The sequence below is a fragment of the Patagioenas fasciata genome, chromosome 3 (genome assembly GCF_037038585.1).
Source record: "Patagioenas fasciata isolate bPatFas1 chromosome 3, bPatFas1.hap1, whole genome shotgun sequence".
NCBI lineage: Eukaryota > Metazoa > Chordata > Aves > Columbiformes > Columbidae > Patagioenas > Patagioenas fasciata.
Window position 1 is genome coordinate 99,402,077 of NC_092522.1, and position 14,275 is coordinate 99,416,351.

Genomic DNA, 14,275 nt, shown 5'->3' on the forward strand with positions numbered 1-14,275 from the left:
CAATTCGTTGGGGGATGGCATGGAAGCCTACTGTCTAATTAAATTCTGTTGTTGAGATTCACTGAGTAACCACAAACAACAGGATGGCTGAGAAATATTTACCTTTCTGCCATCCATTGCCCATTTTTAGTTACAATGGATTCAGAGCACGTAAGTGTGTACTATATGAAATTCAGTGCGTAAGATTAGTCCCTTGTCAGATTGGTTGGCCAGTTAAGCATGTGTTTGCATGCATTGATAAACTAGAAACATAGTCATTGCGGAAATATTTCCTGCAGAGGATCTTGAGATACATAGTTTTACAGACAGGTACTTAATGTGTTATTTGCAAAGTTCAACCAGTTAAGTTACCTTGAAATTGCACAGTTTAAGATCAAGTGGACTGTCACTACATTTTTTAAATGCTGAAGTTTTTCTTCTGAATTGATAATAGATTTTCTGAGGACTGATTAGAGCATTGCACTTGCCAAGGCTAGTGTTTAATGTCTGATGGTGGGGCTCCAGTTTCAACATTATCTTTTCCTTCTTATTGACACATGGGCTGGAGAGTCGAGATATTGGACTTTAAACTCACCTGTTGCTGTGGAATGAGCTTCCCGGGAGAAATTCATGTGCCTCTGCTTCCAGCAAGTGTTTGCTGTTGTCAGAATAGGATGTTAAATTCTAGGACTTGTTAGAGCAGTGAGTAGCCTCTGACGTAACAAGAACAGGTAAATATATGGAAGAAAGGGGTTTGCGTGGTCTTAAAGCATCCAAAGAGAAATCCAACTCCTTCTAAACCTCAGAAATTCTTCCTGACACTTCTTTGAATCCCAGACCCAGAAACCTAAGGAAAGAATGAGAGAAGTATCAAATACAGAGGGAGAATGAGATAAAAGTTGAAAATAAAAAAAGCTGTTGATGAAAAAGGCGTAAAAGCAGACACTCATCATTCATTTCCTTTTTCAAAGCAATTGAAAAATATTTTTGTAATGCTGGATATTAGTCTTGAGAGATTGAAAAGGATATTTTGAAGTACTTAGAAGTTGTTATCAGAAATTATGATGTACTGAAAATAGGATTAAAGGCAAGGTAGCCAGTGACTGGCTAGTTCAGTGTTCTAATGTGAAAATACCAGGAACACTCAAGTATTTCCTCTCGAAGGGTAATTGTTGTTCCTTTTCCTGGAATAAAAAGTTGTAGAGGGTCTTATCTGAACTTTTATCAGCAATGCTGGACTCTGGAGTGTCTGGGCAGCTCCCCAGAGTTGGAGGTTAAGCTGTCCTGCCCACGTCACCAGCAGGGACCCTGGCCACCCTGTGTCCCCGCATCGCAGATGGGCTTGGGACCCTTGGCCAGCTGGGCCTTGGGAGAACCCACTGGTCATGGGAGCAATGGGCAGCATTCCTGCACAGGCATCACTTACTCCAAAAGTCACTTTTACAGGTACTATGAACAAGAAGGTTTTTATAAACAATTGGACAAAATGCTTTTAAAACTGCTGGTTTAAAGATCCAAAATCCTGTGCTGTGTTGCAGTGGTAGCGCATTAGAGAGAGAGCAGCTTTTTGTTGTGCAAAGAATGTGTGAATAATTCAGACCAGTAACCTGAAGTTATTGATTTCTGTGCGTCCTTGAGGCAGCACAGGGTTTGTAAATAGCCACTTAGGTCAATTGCCATTAAGTGTATACCTGAGCATTTAACAAAGCAGAGTTGTCATTCCTGATATAGTGTCATTGTTCCCTTGCTGAAAGTTGGTACTTCGCTGGCACTAGTGGTTATTATTTCAGATAGCACTACTCTGCACTATCTTTTTAACCATGTAATTAATCTTTTCCTTAAAATTCCCTGTCTCCTCTTCTTTTAGAAATGAATACATTTTAGCTCTACATTTTTAAGAGATGAGGCACCTGATGTTTAGACTAATGGTACTTTCAATTTAACAGCTTTTGTTTTTGAAACATACTGGGGAAAAGCATGTTTTGGGTTTCTTTTCCTGTGTTAAGGAAAATAAGATGAAGATTGCTTGCTGTGCTGGTGCATCTAAATGAGTCTTCGATGTATTCCTCCTGGTTAATTCTGACAGCTGCTGCATACTGTACTGGGAGTAAATCCTGTAAAATTCCTCTTCTGACATGGTACACAGCTTGCTTTAGGCGTTGGATGTAGGTGAGGTATCAGTATTTCCTCCTCCATTTTGTTTTGCAGTTGTTCAGCAGGGCCTATTATCTTCTTGGTAGACAGAAGAATATTTCTGGTTTTCTTCTAGAAATGTTACTGTTATTTTATGAGCACTATTCTAAAAGGTCTTGAAGTGTTTGTTCTTTGAGACTCGCTGTTTCAGAAAAATAGAGAATTTTAACTGTTGAAGAAGATAATCAGTTAATAGTGTAAATAAGTATTTGATTTTGTTATTATCCCTCGAAATGTGCACCATCATAGTTTATTCACACTACATTGCATGCAAATTTTTAAAAAATCTTCGCTTGGAAGTAAACCCCACAGCTTCTTTTATCTGCTTAGTATAATCTATAGCTGTTTGCAAAGCAGATCAGCAAGCAAACTCAGGACTTCGTTGGTGTTTCATCAAAGTTCAGCTGAGGGAGAAAGGTAACCAGGACACAGTGAGAAGTAGTAGTGACAGAATGCTAGGAGTTAAAGCTGAAAAAGAGAAGGAGATTTGTACAAAGTTCCAGAGGCTAATTTTAGGCTGAATCATAAAATCTCTCTGCATGCAAATAAATCCAAGTCAATAAAAACCATGCCACAGATTTCTAGTTTGTTTGATCCTCTTAACGCATGCAGACTTCATGACTAATTGGGAGCAGGAAACAGAATAATTGAAAACAGTGAATTAAATATGCATGAAATATGTGATAGCTTGAGTGCATCAATATTTTTTATGGCATGCAGGACTGTTGAACTATTTGAGTGTATGTTTTATGATCCTTTTTATTCTGGTGTTTGAGTTTTTAAAAATTGTTTTATAAGGGTGCTCATATATGAAAGAATGTGTGTAAGCAGAGTTAAGTCTACTATGAGATTACTGTATGATGAAATAGAACCACTAGAATCATTATGTTTCCTATGGTAGGCTAATATATTTATATATTAATTCATTCTCTTTTTGTGGGTTCATTGTTTGCAATTTGCTTTCAGCATAGATTTTATTTAGTATTATTTATTCCTTAGAGATCACAGGAGAGAAAATTCTACCATTTGCAATTAAGTGCCAGCTTTTAAATTAATTGTTAAATTATGCATCAAATTATATTTTATCTCTATCCTTTTGATGTACCCACACTTAATAGTAGTATCTGTATCAGTTTAGAAGTATTCTGGCTTGATGGAGCTCCCATGGGGCCAGAGTAACTGTGCCATTGGCTCCAGTTGGCACAGTATTTGTCCCAATATGTGGACTCCAAACAGTGAGCAACCTCTAACATTCAGTCATAAACAGTACCAAAATATTTAATTTCACAGCGGGTTTTTTGTATACTTTGGAAAACCATTGCCCTGAGTTAATGTAGATGTGTGACTACAGGGGGACCTAAGAAGTTATCAGAATACATGTTCTTCCTGTAGAGAATGTATTGTCTGCTAAAGGCATTTATTGTGCTTTGAACAAAGAAATGTAAGTAGTGACATGATGTTTAAACTCCTCATCTACCTACTGAAATACAGTACCTTGGCTCTAATCAGAAGAGTGTTACGTCTGTCAGCCTTGTATTTTACCTGCTTTAGGCAGGTGTGGAGTGTATTGTCTTTGGTCCAAGTTAAGTGTATCCCTGTAGTTTTAAGCTGTGAAGGCCAGATGTATTGGCTGGGTTTCATGTTATTAGGATTACAGTTGCATACTTTACACAATTCATCCGCAGTGAGGAATGTTTGGGGACGTAGTACAGGGCTAGAAAGGAGAGGGTGAGTTGGAAACATGAAGGGTGAAGAAGAACGGAGGCACTGTGCAGCTGAAACACCACAGCCTGTCTCTGGCCAAAGAGAAAGAAAAAGTCACAAAAGGTGACTGTGGTGGTTGTCACTTGGAGGCATTGAACTGCAGGAAGGAGGTCGGCAGTATATTTTTTGGATTACTAACTTGCATTGGAAGGACAGGACTGTGTAGCAACAGGGAAAATAATTTATCCTTGTAGGTGGCAGGAGGAGCAGGTGTGGAGGTCTGTGTTTGAACACCTCCACAGGTGCCCTCTGTAGCCTGTGTGAGAAGGAGGCGTTTCTGTGGCACAGCCCAGCCCATTGCCCATGGGTGTGCAAACCAGGTCAGGACACACTTACTGTTCTGTTCCCTGCCCACTGCAGGGGTTGGGGCGGCTGCCCCCAGTGTGGATGTGTTTTGTGAGAGAGGGGGCGCCGGAGAGGCCTTCAGCCTGTCGGGTTCAGAAAGTCACTAGCAAAACTCCTAGTTACTCAGTTAGGTCTGAACTGACTGTGAGCGACTGCTGGAAAATTTAAAGAGGGAAAGTAACTGCAAAAAGCCAGGGTCACCTTTCAAAGAAAAGAGAGAAGTGGAAAAAGGACAATGAACTTCTAAGCAGCAGAAGTGGGGAAAGCAATAGGTAGGGTCTCCTGGGAAAGTAATCCAGGATGGAATGCGGGAGATCTGACAGTCATTGAAAGCATTTGTATTGGAGGCACAAAAGCAGGCTGCAGACAGGCAGGACACATAGAGGCATCATATAGAATATACTGCAGCTTTTAAGAGATGTATGAAATACAAAGGAGCCATACAAGAAGTGAAAATAAGGGCAGCAGGACTAAAGATTTGTATGAGGGAGTTAGTAAAGCATGATGGGGTAAAACCAGACAAGTAGACGGTTCAGAAGAGAGTTACAGTAAGAGTGTGATGTAAGTCCACAGGAGAAAGGCTCTGTAATTATGTCAGAATATGAAGAAGAAAGGACAAGTATGGATGTATTACCAAGGGAAAAAAAAAAATCCAAATCCAAAACAGGAATAGTGTTGAATGGTGTAGAAAGGTCTGAATTATTCTGGCCTCTTCAGTCTACAAAATACCAGCTTGACGAAATATATTTTAACAAGATGAGGGTAAAATTCGGATAAGCAAAGAGCAGGGCAAGGAATATTCAGGTAAGTTGTGTGCTTTATGGTTGTGCAGATTTATTCACCCAACAGTTAAGAACTAATTGAAGTCATTTGTAACATCTTATCATTCTGTGTAAGAATTCAGAGAGGACAGGGGAGCCTGCAGTTGCAGTAGCCACGATACTTCTCTCCCAAGCAGAAGAAAAGGAGGGGAGTTACAACCTTGGAGGGTAATTTCCGTTCTTGGGAAGACCGTGGCACAGCTGTTTTGTGAAAGCAAGTGGGCGAAAAGGAAATGATGCACGTGGTGTATCTACATTTTTTGACATGCTACCACATGTAGTCTCGTCAGCAGATTACTGTCACAACATTTGAATAAAAGGATCCCAGGTATAGTTTGCCTGGATACTCCACGGTACCAGCTGCAACTAGGGCTGGTAATAGGAAGAGCCGGTGCCCTGGCTTGGTGCTGCTTTCATGGCTGCCATCAGGTGCTGCAGCAGCATCCTGTGGCTCTGGGGACGTTACACGCATGAGCAAGGACCCGTCTCTCTTACACCCGGAGATGGCAGCCACGTGGCTGCTGCTCTTGCTGTGGCACGTCCTCAAGTGAGGATTCAAGCTCTGTCACTTCATCCTTGTAGTGATACCTCTGTTTGTGTAAGGCTGTGCCGTTTTCTGGCTCAGGCTTTTTGTCATGTTGTTAGCAGCATCACCCCTGTCCTGCCACTAGTCTTGCAGGGTCCATCACCTGCACTGGGCTGCATGGGAGCTCCAGGAACTATAAATGAGCTCCTCGCCCTGCCTGTGGGCCAGTATGGTGCTTGGGACATTAAGAGACTGCTTGTAATTCTGCCTTTTCATAGACAAGCGAACATGCTGTGGGAAACTGTAGCGGGTCTGTGGAATCCTTGACAGAAAGTATGGGACGTGCTTATGGGCACACAGTTGTGAAGCTCCTGATCTTTGTAACGATGAGAGGTTTGCAGCTCTCTGTAATGAAGCTGTAAGAAGATAAGTTGTCTTGAAAGATCAAGGACAAGTTGTGATAATAGAGTTTGTTTAGTCTGAAACAGAGTAGACTGAAGTGACGCATGATAACGTGTCCTCAGTATGTAAAAAGGTGATTATGCAGAGGCTGGCGAACAAGTATTTTCTATGATCAGGCTCTAAGTGGAGGGACAACAAAAAATTCATTTTTGTTGCAGAAGAAGATTTAATTTGAAGATCAGCAAGGAAAAAATCCCCATCTCTGAAAAGCAAGCAAATGTAGTAAAACACTCAAGTATATGTATTACATATTATATTTTGTTCATTTGAATTTTAAAGAAAAAAAAATTAGAGAAGCATCTCCAGCATGTTCTAGCCAAACTCAATCTGGTCAACTGCACTGGGTTATGTGAGGTGATCTGTTCAGCTCTTTTTAGCCTTACAGTTATGTTATTCTATGACAGCCTAGCAAGGCTGAGCCCTTCTCTATCAAAATAATATTCAACTTTGAGTCTTTGAGCTGATCTGTGTCAAGTTCTTTGCTAAGGTTTGTGTTTTCATTAAATTAGTCATTTCAGTCTGCATCAATCTTACAGTTTTGGTGAGAATGCCCTGTCAGTGAACTACCCTGTAAAGTGAAACTTAGTGTTGTTTGCATTATATTCTTCATTAATCTCTATTTATGCCTTTGCAAGAAAATATTTTAAAAAGAGGACAGGATAAATGTCACAAATAAGACTTTAAGCAGGTTGTGAATCGTACTTTGGTTATCATCAGTAATACATGCTGAGGTATTATCTCCTAACAGCTAGAAAATATGATAGAGATGTAGAGAGGGTTTTATAATGTGGGGTTTTTTGTGAGTGTCTGAGATTTATAAATATATAGTGTTATATATAAAAGCGTTTGAACAAAAAGTACTGCATTGAGGAAGAATCAGAAAAGGTTACTGGGGTGCAAAACAGGGGAGAGAGATGGGCGTGCTGTGCATTAAAATTGCAACTGGTGCAGAAAGTGTTAATGGGCAGGGAGCATGTGTGGAGTGGCAGGGAACCTCACCTGGCATATGCCACATGTAGCATCTGTCCCCTGTGCTCACTGAGGGCTTCTAGAATGAAAGTAACTTTGGTGAAATAGATGATAAAGCTGGCTGGATATTTCTGTAACTGAAATTAATATCTTAGGACTTTAAATTGTAGCAATAATGTCCATTTTGTGTTAGTAGATACCCATTTCTGGCCTCCACTCAGATGGGCTGGTTGATCCTGATACATAAAGTTGCAAGCAGCTGACCAAGACTGTGCAAGTGTTAAAAACAGCAAGGGTGGTGCTGTGATAATGATAGTGAATAAGCAGAATAGGATACATAGGGGTATTGTGAGTGGCTGGACCAGTGTTGTTTGAACAGAACCTTTCAGCCCATTACTTCAAAACAAATTGATATGTGTGAGCTGGGATGGAGAAAAATTTATTTTTTTTCTGTAGGAGGTGGAAAAGACAGATTTTTGCATGTAAGACATTTATTTCAGCTTCTTCTGTACAGTAAGGGTGTTTCAGGTATCACACAGCCACTGAAATCCAGAGAAGGACTCAGGGATGTACATGTTTATGTGCTACTGTTTTATATCAGTGTAATGTTATGCACCTGCTTACATACTTGCTGATTGGGGATTAGGAGACTGTTGTAATGCATTTCATGAAATCAGGCATATGAATATAAGGAGAGAAGTGTAAGGACAAGGTTTAGCAATGACCTGAATATTATTTTCTTTTAATTGAGCAACAGTATATTTCCCTTATAGCCATACAAGTATCTTTTTTTTTTTTTTAATGAAGTTAGTTTATTAAGAGTTATCCAGAGGCATATGAAACAATCAAAGGCTGGTGGCAAATGCAAAATGGAGTATGCAAAAGCAATTGTACAATTGAGTTGTCTGAGAGAGATGCAAAGTTTAATTAAAAAAAACCACAAACATATATTTGTGACTGATCCAAGCTTGGGTACAAGGACAGAGCTTTAGAGGAGTGGAACAGATGAAGTATGTTCAAATCACAAAGTTCTCATGCTAATAGAGTGTAGAACATTGTCCAGATGAGAAATTGAAGGATGAACCCAAGGATGCAGCCAAGGGTGAACCTCCTGTTACAAAACATCTGTTATAAAGACAGATCGGGGTGTTGAATTCACTTTGTATGGGAGACTTGTTTAAAGGTGACTCGCTAAAAGTATTTGGAATGGTAAAGGGACTTTACAAAATGGAGTAGCATTAGCTGTGCACACTAGTTGGGAAAATTAATATCCAAAGTCAAACAGCTAGAAAATTACTCCTGAGTATGAAACTAAGAATGATTTGTGTTCAGTGAACTGCACGAAATGTTTCCTGCAGAGTGGATTGTCAGACTGGCGAACAAGAGTGACAGTGAGTTTCAGACCACTGGACCTAAACCTGGATTCGGCAGACTTCACTTGCAAGTGAATAAGCGCATGGGAGAGACCAGGCACAAGTTTTCCCCCTTGTGCAACCTTGCTGCCATCCCTGGCTGCACCCCGTGCTGTCGGGCCGTGGGGAACAGGTTGGGGTCTGCTGGGCGGGGAGGTGTCCAGTGCTGGAGTTGGGGAACAGCACCATCGACAGCCCAGCGCTCGTGTGCCTGCGCCCATCCCTGGGGAGAGCTGTGCCCACAGGTCACTGCTGCAGGCTTAGCCAGCGATTACATTCTGCCAGAACTTCTGTGCTTGTTTATTTTTAACAGAATTGGTGCACTTTATTATAAGATTCAGTACAAAACTAAGATCGTGACCAGGGTGTATATTTGCAGTTTGTGTTTTCCCCAGAAATAGATTTTGGTTTTAAAGTAAGGAGATTAAAGAACATGAGAGGCTTGGAGGGAGGATGTCAGTCTGTGTCACTGCTTTGGCTCCCTGCTCTCTCTGCGTGACATCAGGTTGTCCACGGAGCACGACTCAGCGCCTCGCTGCACCGAGCAGCCCCTGGGGATGGAAATGGCCTGAGGTGGAGTGGCCCTGCAGCATATCGAGCAACACCCATGTGCGTTACATGGGTGAATCTAAGAAGTCTGCGGAGCAAAAGAAGAGGCCTTGAAGGTGTTTGAAGAGGCAGACTTGCTTGGCAGATCAGTCACGTGAAAATATTTTGACAAATCTGATGTTTTGGCAATTACATGTTGCATGGATCTTGTTACAACCTGTTCACAATTTTAGAGTGTTTCTCGTAAATCATGCTGCATGTGTTGGCATAGTAAAGTTCTACTTATGTACAAAAATAAAGGTTTATGTATGAGAGGTTTTTTGTTCTCTACTCATGGCGTAGGTTTACTTGCTATCATGCAGTTAGAACTGCCACTATGGTTCCTTAATTTTCAGAGGTGAAAGGACTAAAACATACAAATTTTCAAAATTTACAGAAAACTGTTTCTTCATCAATAGCACTTTTAGTACAATTTGTCCTTTAAAAACAAACTTAAGTGTAGCTTTAGGAAGCTGAAACATGAGGGAAACTCATCAGGATGTCAGGATCTGATGCAGTGGCCACAGCAGTTTTGCCGAGGTCTGAATGCTGATGATGTTTTGTATGGAACAGTGTAATTATAGTACCTCTTAACTATCTGTGTCTATTATCTCAGAGAAAAGCCTTTTTACTGTAGCTGAAGTGAATGGGAGTCTTAGGGGATCTTTTTTCCATGGGCACCAAATCAGATTCTTAAAGAACAAATTTCAAGTTCATTGTGAAACTATTGGCGGCCTTGTGCCAGCTGTCATTTGGACTTATTGGTGACCTCAGTGGTAATTAAGGCCTGACCTTTTTTTCCCAAACACACCCCTTACAGTTCTAACTTTTGAGCCTTATCCCATTTTCCTTTGGAAAAGTGGTAATGCTTTATGTCTGTGCCGGGCATTTAGTTAACTTTGCTTCCAGAAGCAAAGAGAGTGGTACTTGAAAAGCCTTTCCCAGGCTATGTGTTCTGAAAAGCCTCTGTAGGATCCATAGTATTATAATACTTGATAATGACTGGGGATGACAATGATTTTATAAAGTTTTCTCAGCTGAACATCGGTTTTTCAAAACAAACGTGATTCAGATTTGATTCTAATCTCGCCTTTTCTGGAAAATGTAAGAAAATATATAATTTAGTGCATTCTTGTAATGATCAGTTCAGCTTAATTATAATACAGATCAGGAGACTCCACATGTTTTAAGAAAGATACTTGATTACAATAGTCTGCTTTCCTCACCCTGTAAACATGGAAAATTTTGCAAGCGTGCAAGCACAGAAGTCTGCCTTGTTTCCAAGCCTGGCAGCCGGCCGGGGCTGCAGCGGCTGCCTCCCTCCCTTCCTTGGGGGAATTCCTGGTGGACCCCGGGCCTGAGAGTTACTTGTAGTTACTCCTGCCTGATCTGATTATGAACTCTCTTTTGCCTCAACTCTAGTTCCTGTAGCACATTAATGTTTGCTTCCACTCATTCCTACACTATTTCAGTCAAGAACATGGTCCCTCACATTTTAGGTGCTGGTCTGGAACATGTTGTACCGTAACATGAATGTGAGGTTTGCCTGCGGGTATGTTGGGTGTGCACCCGCTGTGTGCACAGAAAGGGCCACAACCCTATTTTCCTGCCAGATTTACTTCTGAATAAGAAAAAAGGGGTGTTTCTTCTGTGTTTTCATAAAGGTATGGTGGTGTTAGCATGACCTTCCTACTGTATTCCAACCTGTGCATCTTCTGTCCTTCCCCTTTTACCCATACCAAGCATAAGCAGCTTATGGTTTTATTGTGTAAGATTATAGATTTTGTTCCAGTGTCAGCATAACACAACTCATAATATCAAGAAAAATGGTAAGAAACAGGCTGGCTGTGGAAGATGGCTTGTTTATGGCAAAACCAGAGACCTCTGTGTGCAGTTTCAGTTCCCTAAGTATGGACATCCAGGGCTGTTGGAGGTGTGTTAAGGGTACTGAGGACTGTGGGAGACTGGCTGGCAGGACTTAAGCAAGAAGCAGGTGAAGGCTAAGTGGCAATACCCCCTAAACATAACCATAACCCAGGGCTGTAGGTGTGTGTCTGGGCAGCTGAATCGCGGCTTTGTTCTGTGTTGATGGAAATGAGAACCAGGCAGACTGAAGGCGGTGGTGACAGCTTTGCTGCGATGCCAGCCACAGAAGACGAAGCCAAGCCTGGTGAGCCAGGGTCTTTAACTGCAGAAGCAGAATGGTACATGAGGGTGGAATCGATAGCAACTTGATTGTAAGGATGACCAGATGTGTCAGCTGAATGGTATCATAAAGCTATGCAAGTTATCTGGGGTATTAGGCTGCTGGCTTTTGGAGGTGGCAGCCAGCTTCACAGTCTTCGTTTGTCAAGTGCCTAACATGCTGCCATCCAGGAGCGAGACTGCAGCTCTGTGACTGCTGCAGTTTTAAAAGCTGTTTGTTACTGGTGGTAGTGTAGGTTCTCCACGAGGTACTTGACTGCAAAGCTTAAGCTTACTTGGAGGGTATGTTACAAAAATATCTCATGTTTGTATTAAAGGGGATGGAGCTTTACTTGCCACAAACATCATGGTATACGTGCCGGAAGATGAAGATAAGAAGAGGAATCGCCTTTGAAACAGTGCCTTAAATTCTCCTGGTCTCCTTTTGACTGATGAAGCCATTTTGCTGCTCTTGTTTAAGTTTTGTCAGATGCTCCTCAGCACCTCCCACGTTTTTCTTAAAGAATCTTTTCTCATGCCTGAATTTTTAAAGCTGCCACGCTCAAGAGGGTATATTGCAAAAAGTTGCCTGAGGCAGCATATAGGCTGCTTTGCACATGAACCTTGTGAAATGTAAGACTGACAATTCAGTTATTTTATGGAAAAGCCGCAAGAACTCTTAATGAAATGACATGGGCGGGTCCCACAGATCCATCCAGGAACCCCATCTGCATCTATTACTTGTGGCATTACATCTTCTGAAGGAGACTGCATATGATGGCAAAACAGTGATGAAATAGTAATATGTTTTGTTTGTGCATTTAGAGATCTAAGAGTTCGTTATATATGTTGAGAGATGAGACCTCCCCAAGAGACAGCCGAGATGATTTTGCAAGTTCTTCTGAAGTGCCAGCCTAGGATCTCCATCCGCCACAAGGTGCTCCTTTGAAATGAAGTGATTTGCTGCTGTGAGTGAACATGCTTGCTGAATGTTAGTTGCTCAAATACATCTTTTTAGGTGCATATCCGTGGCTCAGGATATTGGCATTTCCTTATTATGTTGTCCTGTACCAGCATACCAACACAGTATGTCCTAAATAATTAATCCTCTCAGTAATTATCAGCCAATGGCAGAACTAAGACAGATGTCTGAGGTGTACTGCTGGTTTTCCTGTTTTGACAGCCCTGTGGCACTTTCTTCATACACAGTATGAGTTCATCTCTGAAGCATCTGTGATTTCTAGAAAGATAAGTTGGGCAAGATGGTTGTCTCTATAATACTTTGGAAACCTCAGAGTATAAGAAACAAACAGAAGGTCAACAAATGTGTGTTGTGAGAGACAGACCAGCAGGATAACAAAATTGTCTAACGGAAAATAAAAGCAGACAGATAAGAAATCGTAGTGTTTCTCGTCCCACAATTCAGATACCTGTGAGTTGGGCAACTGTCATGATTTCTGTGTTAAAAAGAGTGTGGGAATTGATGTGGTGCTGCCCAGGTAGCTCTTCAGCTGTGTCGGTGAGTGTCTGTTAGAGGCGCATCTCTCTGTCCTTAACCTGATGTTCTACCGTGAGTCTGGCTGCCAGCCTGCACTGTGGATCTGCTCTGCCTCAGGATTCTACTCTCCTGAGGGCAGTGGAGAGTGGCCTGTTTGAGCTGGAGGAGGGGGGAGCCCTCTCACAGGCTCGCGTTGTAAAGAAAAATTGCCTGCTTTTGTTAGAAAGAGTCTGACACTCAGTTCGGCATAGTTCTTTGAATAGAAAAATGAAAAGTCACAGTTGTTTTGGCTTAAAAAATAAAGACCCTTGTACTTTTCATCTTTCAAGCATTTGGCATAATCAGGTCTTTTATCAAGGATTTTAATTATATCTATGTGGCTTCCCGTTTTCTTTCTTTTCACCACAGATCTAGTAAAAGAACATCTGTTCTGTTTCTTTGTTCAGCCTCGTGGTACTTCAATACTACCAGGGAATTTTTCTCTTGGAAATTTTCTAAAATGAATTGCTTACAGGATTATTTTTAAATCAGACCTAATTTTTTTTTTTTTTGTGTATGTGTGTGAGTGTGTAAAGCTATGTATATGAGTGCTAGTATATAACTCAACTGCTTATGTAGAGTCTGCATAAACGTTTTGGAAAATATTGTCAGTTGTAATTACTTACAGAACAATCTTGTAGGTGATTTGTTCTGGGTAGTATTCTGCATGAGCATAACTATGCTCTGCCATTATTCTCATTTAAGATGATGGTCTTTGTAAAAAACAGATCACAAGGTAAGGTCATGCTTAAAAGTTGAAGTAAGAAAACCTGAACTAAAAAGTATTTATGAAGCTAATCACCAGAATGGAGGCAGTTATTTTATTCAACTGGATTGATCTAGAAATACCCTTAAAAGTCAGGGAAACAGAGGTGTTGTATGAAGTTGAAGATCTGGGTCAATTCCTTCTGTCCTCATCATACGCAGAGAAATGTTGGCCGTCAGAGGACTGTCCCATAGATCTCGTATTGGGAGTGCCATTTGTCTCTAGTAGAGGTGATAACTTTAGAAGAAAATCCTGATGTTGTATTTTATCCTCTGCAAGCTTAGGAAGTTTCTGATCTGACACCTCGATAGGAATGCCAGGGAACTGATGTGAAATTGTAGCTGGAAAGCCCTTTGCCCTGGCTGGCAATATCAAAAATATCTGCTTCCGATAAACGAGACCCTTTGTTTCATCTTTAAAGAGTAGCTGGCTGAAATTGTTAAAGAAATTTCAAATAAGTTATAATTAAGCTAATGCTAAGAAACAAGAGACTGGATTGTGGACAGACATCTCCCAGCTTTATTGTGCCTGTCAGAAAAGTTAGGCTTTTGGTTGTCTCTCTTCTTGTATCTGCTCCCTCACTCAGGGGTGGCCTCACAGGCTCTGTTGGTTATCAGTGCTTCTCGACCCGCATTAGTTGAATTTGTTCAGCTGGCAAAGGCTGACATCTATTGGGGCACCACAAGAGGGAATGGGATGGCTGGGTTGGCGATTGCTGGTTGTGTGGTG

At 41.2% G+C, this 14,275-nt stretch overlaps 1 protein-coding gene across 31 annotated transcripts in view; it reads left to right on the forward strand.

Annotated features, from left to right (window-relative positions):
- DST (dystonin) overlaps positions 1-14,275 on the forward strand; it is a 307,103-nt gene that overhangs the window by 100,958 nt on the left and 191,870 nt on the right. The gene's annotated exons all lie outside the window — the stretch shown is intronic.